We start from the raw sequence: 10,819 nt of genomic DNA, 5'->3' as shown, positions 1-10,819 counted from the left end.
CAATGGGCAATTGACATAGGACACAACAAAGATATGGCCTCTTGGGAGAAATTGTAGAAAACAACAATACATTTTTGGCATGCTATGCTCTAAAAGAGAATCTACAAAAGATGATATATAGATGATATATAGATGGTACTTGACCCTAGAAAACTTGTTAAAATGTATAAAAAGGGAACCAATTTATGTTGGAAATGTGAAGAGATTGAAGGGACATTTATACACATGTGGTGGGGTTGCAAGAAAGCCAAAGAGTATTGGGAGATGATATACTCAGAACTAAAAAAGATGTTAAGGGTCTCATTTCCCAAGAAACCAGAGATGTTCTTACTGAGTATAGCAGAGGGGGAAATACCAGCCGCCAGAATAATTTATGCCCAATGGTGGAAGGACAAAAATAGACTGGCAGAATAAGCTAATAGAATAAACAGGCTATGTTGATTGCAAAGATAAGAAATCAAGATGCGTCTGATATAAGAGAAGATTGGGAATACTTTGGTGAATATTTAAAGAAATATAACAATCAGATAAACTTCCAACTGTGGTTAGATATATGAGCAGCAGTTAAAATAAGCAGAAGTGGGGTAGTAATTAAGGAGATGCAGCTTAACAAGGACAAAATAAGGTCCCATGGAGGGATGAGTGTGGAAGTCAAAGAGTGTAAGATAAAAGATGACAGTTGTATAACTGATGTACTAAGGTATGTAAAATGCATAAATAAATAATTAAATAAAGAACTGAACAACAATTAAAAACCACCTGAATTGTTAATTGCAGTGAACATGAGGGTTGTCTAGTGTTGTTGGCAATATGTGAAATGACATGAACCACAACAGAGTCTACCTACTGAGAAACAAATAAGTTTCATCTAAACAAGCCAACAATTCATACATTTACCTACGACAGAAATCCACTACATTCCCCACACAACAGCTCAGCAATACAAATAATCAAAACTAGGCGTGCCAGTCAACTGAAGCAAAGATAGAGATCTTCCCTGACTTAAAACACATCGGTAAATTAGACAATGAACAAGGAAGCAGAGCATATAATAGAATATTTAATTTGAGACTGAAAAGATAGTTATTCAGACTCTCTTTGGTACAATTTGAACAATTCTTGCATAAATAGTGATGCCCCCCTCCCCTTCACGTCTGTCCTTCTCTGCAGTAAGGATTTTGTCTCAAATCCATATTCTCATTTAATATGATGGAGAAAATGATTTTCATAAAAAAACATTTTTCTTTCTATAAGAATAATAACTTGGGATTACAGTGGTTGTAGATTTGGATTTTAATATCTCTCTTTGGACAGTCTATCATTTCTTTGAACACATAACCATATACTGTCAAATTCTCATCAAGTAATTTCATCCATTATAAACTAATTTATAACATGTGGAGTGAGGTAACATGGGATCCTCATTGTTTCAGGCAATTACATTGATTGACAAAAGGGTCTTAGGCTATGCTGGCATGTTGTGGCAAATTAAATATTCAGTGAGGAGCAAATTGTGAGTATTTTTATGTTGCTACATTACAAAAATGTGTGTGTGTGTGTGCATGCAATTTCCAGCAGTTTAAAATTATTTTTATCATTAGTTTTCCTGCATGAATATAGATATTTGTATAACTTCTAGGCTAAATACTTTTCTCCATGAAATACCTGAAAACATTGCCATAATTTTAGGAGTGGCTACGTCCAGGACCAGCCCAAGACATTTTAGCACCTGAGGTCAACCACAAAATCCTCCCCATGTTTAGCTTGTGGTCTATTAAGACCCCTATATACCTTTCACATGTTCCACTAACAAGCCAGATATCCCCCCTCTTATATTTGTACAGCTCGTTATTGCTGTCAGTGCAAAACCTTACATTTGTCCCTATTGACATTCATTTCCTTTATTGGGCCCAGTTCTCCAATCTGTTAAGGTCATATTGAATCCTGATTCCGTCTTCTGTGGCATTAGCCCCTCTCCCACTTTGCAAATTGGATGTGAATCCACTCAATTCCTTCAACCAAGTCATTCATAAAGCCCTTGAAGAAGAACTTGTCCAGGACAGAACCCTGAGGCACCCTGCTTGTCACTTTTTTCCAGGATGACAAGGAACCATTAGTGAGCACTCTTTGAGTTCAGTCAATCAACCAGCCACAAATCCATCTAACAGTTACCTCATCTAGCCCCCATTTTACCAGCTTCTCTGCAAGAAGCTCCTGGGGTACTTTGTCAAAAGCCTTGCTGCAATCAAGAACACTACATCCACAGCATTCTCCTAATCCACCAAGCGATCCAATAAACTTGCATCAAAATAAAAAATAAGATTCATCTGGTATTACTAGTTTTTGAGCAAGCCATACTGGGTCTTAGTAATCACAGCATCCTTTTCTAAATGTTCACAGACTGGATGTTTTAGTAACTGTTCTAAGACCTTTCCTGGTATCAACATCAAGCTCACCAATCTGTGGTTTGGCTCACCTTTGGCTCACAATTGGCTTAAGGTAGTGAGTGAATTGCCCTCAATCTCATACACCTTCATATCAGCTGCATTCCTTGGAGTCTGGATCTGCTACCTCTGTGGATCCTGGCACCCAAGGCAGTTGTTCACCTTGCCTCATATGTGGGCTAGCCCTAGTTACTTCATCACCATTTATCAGAATGGAGGCTGTGATGCATCTCAATATCTGAGTGGTGAGAGACTCCAGGGGTACCAACACTTATCCAGAGTTCAGTTTCCTTGGAAAGAAGGTCATAAGACATTGTAGTGTCTTTAGTACATATGGTTTTATTTACACATATATACAACCTAAGCATAAGATGGAGTGTTAATGCTGTGAGTCTGACCAACAGATCTTGCTTGTCCATTAAGTTTCAAGTAAGGTCCCCAAAGTCACAGCTTCGGATTCCTCACAGAGAGCAAGCTCCCAGCTTCAGACCAGACTTAAAACAAAGACCAGTCCTTGGCCTGTTGTCCTCTTATCCCTAGGATGATGCAGCATTCTGCCAGGGGAGGTGAGGGGAGTCTTAGCCCTCCTGAAAGAATATCACCACTCAGTTGTCTCTATGGCAACACTTCTGTTCTTAACCAGCTCCTCAGGCATGTAAATGGAGTGCTTACAAGCTTGACTGGGAACATAAACAATTCTGTGCAAAGTAGCTGTAAAATCAATGACTCACATTTGCGATACAATAAAACACAAAGGATGAGATGGTATTTCATAGCTGTCTTGTGTACTTAATGGTTTGGGAGTATAGCTTTGGACAAGAGCTTCATAATCAGTGCAGAGATATATTAAGATTCTCAACAAGGTTACCATGATTTATTTTGATTTCTTATGAATTGCTTCTTCTTTTTACCTCCTAAATTTGCTTAAGAAAGCACATGTGAAACTGGTCTTCACATAATATTCAATTCACACTGTCAGACCTTCAAGTTCTGCAAGCCAGGTGCTAGTATCATCGGTTCCCTTTATATCAGCTTGTTATTCACTGATTGACTGGACCACCATTTATTAACTGCAGCAAACACATGTACCAAATGGTGCTTTTCAGCCAATGGTAACTCACAAAATGCCAGGCAGTTATGCGTACCACAGGATGAAGAGCACTGGCCACAAACAGAAGCAGAAAATTCTATCTAAATAAATAATAATAAACTATGTGGGAAACTCAAATGATCTTATAATGGCTTAATTTATTATCTTCATTATTTACTATTGACAAAATGAAGATGGGAGGGAAACTATGGAGAAAATGTTTGATATACCCATCAATGATATGTATCTGGCTTCTGTGCAATTCAATTTTTGCAATCAGCCCAAAATACAGTGAAGTTAGATATGACCGATTTGCCTGCTGTTTGATATATATTTTCAACATTGAGTGCAGTACACAGTCAAAATGGGAAAAACTACTCACTACATTCAATCCTACACACACCTGGGAGTAATTCCTTTGAACTTAATGAAACTTATTTTGGAGCAGATAAGCATAGAATTGCACTGAAAGAATACTAGAGTGTAGTTGCCAACTTGAATTGCCGCCACTTCTCCTTTTTTATTTATGTATCAGAAAGACTGGGTTTATGCCTGCATTTTAAAATGGATGTAAAGAAGAAACAAATGTAACTACAGAAACACATGACAGATGGGAAGTACTTCAGGGAACTAAGGCCAAAGGATAACCAATACTTCATATACAAGCAATGAAAGGAAATAAATAGCTGACACTTTAGTCTCCAGCATATCCATGGAATGAATTACACAGGTCACCGGGTCTGGATAGTGTTCAAATACTCAAACAATATTGTACAATAATTAAGAACAGTGTGGGGACTGGAACACTGGCAAAGCATCATGTTTCAACAGAGCATCTTCAATATAACAAAGGAAAATGTGCTGCCTACAGAATGAATTATGTTAATGGAACATTTAAGCAAAAGTATGTGGTATTCAACATGGGGTCAGCATTAAAAGATCATGAATACATTACTATAACAAATAGGAAGGTAATAAGTATTTTTTAAAAAAAACAAAACAAAAAACAAAATGTAATTAACAACATGCACATTTGAAGGCTAAAGTGGCTTATTTGAAATGCTATGCAGAATTTCTATTTCACTGTTATTTTTTCCAGTCTAAGCAATGAGATCTAAGTATATCCCACCCCCAAGAGAAAGCCTTATTAGTGTAAAAAGGATTACTAAAAGCTCCCTGTCCCATTTTTATTTTAAAAATATATCACTATTGCCAGAATCCTACACCCACTTACCTACAAGTAAACCCCAATAAATACATAGAATCATAGAATCATAGAAACATAGAGTTGGAAGAGACCACAAGGGCCATCGAGTCCAACCCCCTGCCAAGCAGGAAACACCATCAGAGCACTCCTGACATATGGTTGTCAAGCCTCTGCTTAAAGACCTCCAAAGAAGGAGACTCCACCACACTCCTTGGCAGCAAATTCCACTGTTGAACAGCTCTTACTGTCAGGAAGTTCTTCCTAATGTTTAGGTGGAATCTTTTTTCTTGTAGTTTGGAACCATTGCTCCGTGTCCGCTTCTCTGGAGCAGCAGAAAACAACCTTTCTCCCTCCTCTATGTGACATCCTTTTATATATTTGAACATGGCTATCATATCACCCCTTAACCTCCTCTTCTCCAGACTAAACATGCCCAGCTCCCTTAGCCGTTCTTCATAGGGCATCGTTTCCAGGCCTTTGTCCATTTTGGTTGCCCTCCTCTGGACACGTTCCAGTTTGTCCGTGTCCTTCTTGAACTGTGGTGCCCAGAACTGGACACAGTACTCCAGGTGAGGTCTGACCAGAGCAGAATACAGTGGCACTATTACTTCCCTTCATCTAGATGCAATACTCCTATTGATGCAGCCCAGAATTGCATTGGCTTTTTTAGCTGCCGCGTCACACTGTTGGCTCATGTCAAGTGGGACTTGCTACTCAGTAACATGCATAGGATGTATGGAAATTTTCAATCCTGGAAATGTTGAGATTTGAAGACTTGTGGGTCAAGGGGATAGTGGGGGTCAAACTGCAAGATCCAGAACTTAAATTTTAGACAAAACGTTCAGTTAAAGCTTTTTGCTAGCCAGTACTGGAAGCAGCAGGAGTTGAGAAGCACTTTCGAGATGATAACAAGCCTGTGCACAATAGCAATATCCAGTGCCAACCTCAAAGAGCTTCTCCTTCGCTGCCATCACTGTTAGCTGAAGATGAGGAAGTCAACCCTATATTGAAGAAACAGGTATGGGGAGGGGAGCTGTGGGCAGGACAAGTGGGTCTTAGTCTTTTGCACTTCAGATGGTTCAAAAAGGCTTACAGTGCAAGCCTATGTATGCTTACTTAGAATTAAGCTTCATTGTGTTCAGTGAGGCTTCCTCCCAAGTAAGTGTGCATAGGATCACAGCCTTAGTACGGCGCAATCAGGCACAATTGCTCATCTATTTCAGTACCCATAGTCCAGAAGAAATCCAAACTTCAATATGCAGTGGCCCCTACCAGTCCTTATAGCCAACAGAGTCTGTTCTAGCTGCTGCTGAGCCTAAACTTTCTGCCACATGTTTTTTCCAACTATTCTCCATCAATTAATGAGAAAAGAAATAGAAAAGGGGAGATTAAACAGTGAAATTATTATGGGTGTGGTGCAAGACTTTGTTATGTGAAGCTTACTTTTAAGGTCATTGAGCAATGTTTTATGAGTGTCATTTCTTCCCATTCTGCACCCTGCAGCCTTTCTGGGTGCTCTCTTCTCCTGAAAATTTGATGACATCTCCAATGGATTTACCTGTAAGCACAGTAAAATGGGAAGACCACTCCTAATGTGCTCCTAACAGCTGTTCACTGTTACCTATTGTTTTAGGTCATTGTGCTTTTAAATAAATCATGAGTTATTAACAATAAAAGGTAAGAGAAAGACTTCCCTTAAAAATAACATCATTGAGCACACTAATTCCAGACATTCTGCAACCAGCTTCGCAGGCTTCCTACCTGTCGATTAAAGTTCAGGGAAAGACATTATAATACATTATAAGGTAACTCGTCTGATGGGGCTTTTTCAGGACAGGAGGAATAGGCAGCCAGGGAGAATGCAGCATGCTAGAATGGAGTTTCACCTATTGCCAGCTTACAATAAAGCAAGCTAAACTCTGCACCCACCAATAATCTGAATAAATTCTGAAGTGCCCTGAGAATGTGTCAGAAAAATAGAAGCCTCTTTCATGGTTAGCACAACTGCGTTAACCTAGGGGTACAAAAAGGTGTCTCTTGACATGACTCAGAAGTGTCAGTACAGCACTTGACTACTTGAATTTGAAAGAAGACTTTGGAAGGATATTCCCTCCCCCTGTTTTAAACAGTATGCTACTAAAAAGCAAAAGGCACAGAGTAGGAGAAATTATAAATAAAAATGTAAATAGCACCTAAATCCCCCCCCCCGAATATCTGTTTGTCTTTCATTTAGAGGGTGGGAGATGAAAAACAATTAGATGATGCATTCACTTTGCTAGGCTGATTAAAGGCTCATCAAGGGCCTCAAGTGGCGTAAAGTTTTAAATCCATTGATTAAATTTGCATCTCTTGTTTTAGAAGTGTTCATCCACACAGAGTGCAACCTAAACAGCAAAATCTTTTGCCATGTTAGGTATAGATTTATAACACTTTAAATAGATTGGTCAAAACTGGTGTTCCACATGATACATTTTGAAATACCAATTTGTGCTGGATTTTAACAGCCCCGTAAACCAATGCTATCACTAGAAGGCATATGGATAAGAATGACTCGGTGGATAAGAAAGGAAATATGAGGTATTTGGTTTTGGTTTAATTAATTTTAGCCTAGGATTTTTTTTTTTATGTTGTATCTTAGAACAAGTACGCTCAGGACTCCGGAGCACAAATTATTCCCATGTGGTGATGCATAGAAAATGACTTTTTCTTGGGACAGCCAACAAAGAGCAGTTCTCCTGTTAGCCATAGCCAGCAGAGAGCTCCAGAACATCCTAGTGCTCTTGCAATTCAGCGTTTAAAGCTTAATATCAGGGGTCAGCAACCTTTTTCAACCATGGGCCAGTCCACCGTCCCTCAGACCAAGTGGTGGGCCGGACTATATTTTTTTTTGGGGGGGGGGATGAATGAATTCCTATGCCCCACAAATAACTCAGAGATGCATTTTAAATAAAAGGACACATTCTACTCATGTAAAAACACGCTGATCCCCGGACCATCCGCAGGCCAGATTGAGAAGGCGAATGGGCCGCATCAGGGCCCCGGGCCTTAGGTTGCCTACCCCTGCTTAATATTTTGTTGTTATTTTTTGAGAAACAATTTTGATTTCAAGGGATTAAAATATTCAGGACACCACATAAAAGGGAAAGAAACAGAAAGACAATTGTTAAAAAAAGGGAAAGAAATAAGTAGACAATTTTTTTACTAACAGTGGTCCACATATCGGCCATAGTGGTCTATTTCTCATGTTATCTATATGTACAATGCACACATGTGGCAGTGGGGAGCCAAACCACAACCCACACATGCTGGTGCAGCACACAATGCCCATGCATTTGCTGCAGTGTCTGTAAAAGTCATGTGTCAGCTGCTGGATGCATGTAAGTGCTCCTTGTGACTGGAGTCCTTTCACATATTGGTTCTTTGCAAAAACAAAATAATGTATAAAAAGGCATAATCTGATGAGCCTTTACATGCATGTACAACATTGCAAACTCTTTTTTTTAAAAAAAAACAACCCCTACTAAGTTTCAAGAGCGGCCTGACAGATACGTATAGCTCAAGGTATTCTTTCGGCTAAAGGAACAAAAGCTCTGCAATATACACGTAGATCTTAAATGCTCTTTCATGGTCCAAGACTGAGATTATCAACACATTTCCTTGGAATCTTAGGACTGAGGTGTTAATTGTCTTTTGTCATGTAACAATGTGCTGTATTGCTGCATATTTCTCTGTGCTAAAATTTGATCATGTTAGGCCAGACAACAGATGAGTTTTGCACCCAATTTATGTTTGCATGCCAACTGAAAGTAAAATTGACAAGGTCCCTTGCAGTGTCAGTAGCAATTGCAGGGAGCCAGTTCATAAAGGTATTTTGTTGTTGTTTAGTCATTTAGTCGTGTCCGACTCTTCATGACCCATGCTACATAAAGAAGTGTTTGTGGCTAGATTACATTGAATTTCTGAGTATTAATTTTTCTCTTCCGTATAGGTGTTGGCAAAAGTGATTTCTTAAAAATAAAACTTTTGCTTTTCAACACTTGACTGTTCTGGGGATGGGCACAAAAGACATGAATCAATTCAACACAGGAGACCAGTGAGCTGGCTCTGCCATGGTTAGCTTTCATTTTCTATAATTAGCAACATCATACAGCTGTTTTGGAGAATTGTATTAAATAGATCCTTCTGTATTTAATGCTTCTCAAAATACCATATGGTTTTTTATTAAGCTTCTTTTGATATCAAAAGAAATATATAAAGAAGAGTAGGAGGAACAAGCACTATAGAATTTATTTAGCAGTTTGATGGAATTTTAGAATATCTTATTGTTGGAAGGTGGGCAAGAGAAGTAGGTGTATTTTTCCCTGCAGTAAACATTTCTGTGTAGAGCTGCTCTGACTGCACACACTTCCTGATCAGAAAAAGCCCAATAAGAGGCAGGGGTGGAGGAAAGGGGGTGTGGTGGGGCGGGTCGCCCCAGGTGTCACCACTGACGGGGTGACAAAATGCCGGGCAGCACTCACCGTGGGGCCTGCAGCACGCCTGAGCTATGTGTCTCTCCTGGGAGAGACACGGTGGCTTCGGTGTGTACAGGCTCTGCGCTGCCCAAACGATCTGCCACTGCCTCCCCCCCCCCAGTTGTAGGGTGGCTGAGTGGAAGGAGGCAGGCAGACTCTGGAGGCCCCGCAGTGTGCCCCATTCTTATGGCCAGCTTGCACCGCCCCTGGGTGCACCGCCCCAGGCGCCTGAGCAGCTTCCTCTGCCGTTGATAAGAGGAGTTGCTTCCTGATGTATTTCCCCAGGCTTTAGCTAAAACATGGGCACCCAGGAGAGAGCCAGTGTGGTGTGGTGGTTAAGAGCGGTAGACTCGTAATCTGGGGAACCGGGTTCGCGTCTCCGCTCCTCCACATGTAGCTGCTGGGTGACCTTGGGCTAGTCACACTTCTTTGAAGTCTCTCAGCCCACTTACCTCACAGAGTGTTTGTTGTTGGGGAGGAAGGAAAAGGAGAATGTTAGCCGCTTTGAGACTCCTTTGGGTAGTGATAAAGCGGGATATCAAATCCAAACTCTTCTTCAGGAAGGGTACAGAGTGCAGGCAACAGGTGAGATGATATGCATAATGAAATAAAAGACACTCACAGACACCGCTTGGCCACCTCAAAAGTAAGGTAAGCATAACCCTACACATAAGAAGGACGCGGGTGGCGCTGTGGGTAAAAGCCTCAGCGCCTAGGGCTTGCCGATCGGAAGGTCGGCGGTTCGAATCCCCGTGGCGGGGTGCGCTCCCGCTGCTCGGCCCCAGTGCCTGCCAACCTAGCAGTTTGAAAGCACCCCCGGGTGCAAGTAGATAAATAGGGACCGCTTACTGGCGGGAAGGTAAACGGCGTTTCCGTGTGCTGCGCTGGCTCGCCAGATGCAGCTTTGTCACGCTGGCCACGTGACCCGGAAGTGTCTCCGGACAGCGCTGGCCCCCGGCCTCTTGAGTGAGATGGGCGCACCAACCCCAGAGTCTGTCAAGACTGGCCCGTACGGGCAGGGGTACCTTTACCTTTACCTTTACACATAAGAAGACAATTCATTTTCTCATTAATGGGAGAGAAAGAATGGGGGGAAGTGCAGATAGGAAGGGCACAAAGTGGATCTTTTGATGAGTAAAATAAAACAAAACTTCAAGACACTGCAGGAGTTCCTCATCATGAATCTTCCACATCATGCCTAGCTTTTTAGTAATGTAAAATGAAATCCCATCCCTCACAAACAAACGAAGTTATATGCATATGAATTGGTATCTTCAATTGGACTTACGGACATAAAGAATATTGGATTGTTGGCATAATACGAATTCTAGAAGATAGTACAGACAGTTTCTCTGAAATAGAATAAATACAAAACAGCACTGGGCAGTTGCAATATTCATCCATTACAATCATCCTCTTAAGAATGTTGGCTATTGATGAATTCTGTCTGACAAAGGCACAAGATCAAGACACAAGTAACAATAGGTTAGTGAGTAAGGAATACATTTTCTGGAAATTGTCATTAGCAATTTGCTATGGGAATGGGAAAGAAAAATACCTTACT

This window comes from Podarcis cretensis (assembly GCF_951804945.1).
Source record: "Podarcis cretensis genome assembly, chromosome: 9".
Classification (NCBI taxonomy): domain Eukaryota; kingdom Metazoa; phylum Chordata; class Lepidosauria; order Squamata; family Lacertidae; genus Podarcis; species Podarcis cretensis.
The sequence above is the reverse complement of the archived record's forward strand: the minus strand, read 5'-3'. Positions refer to the sequence as shown.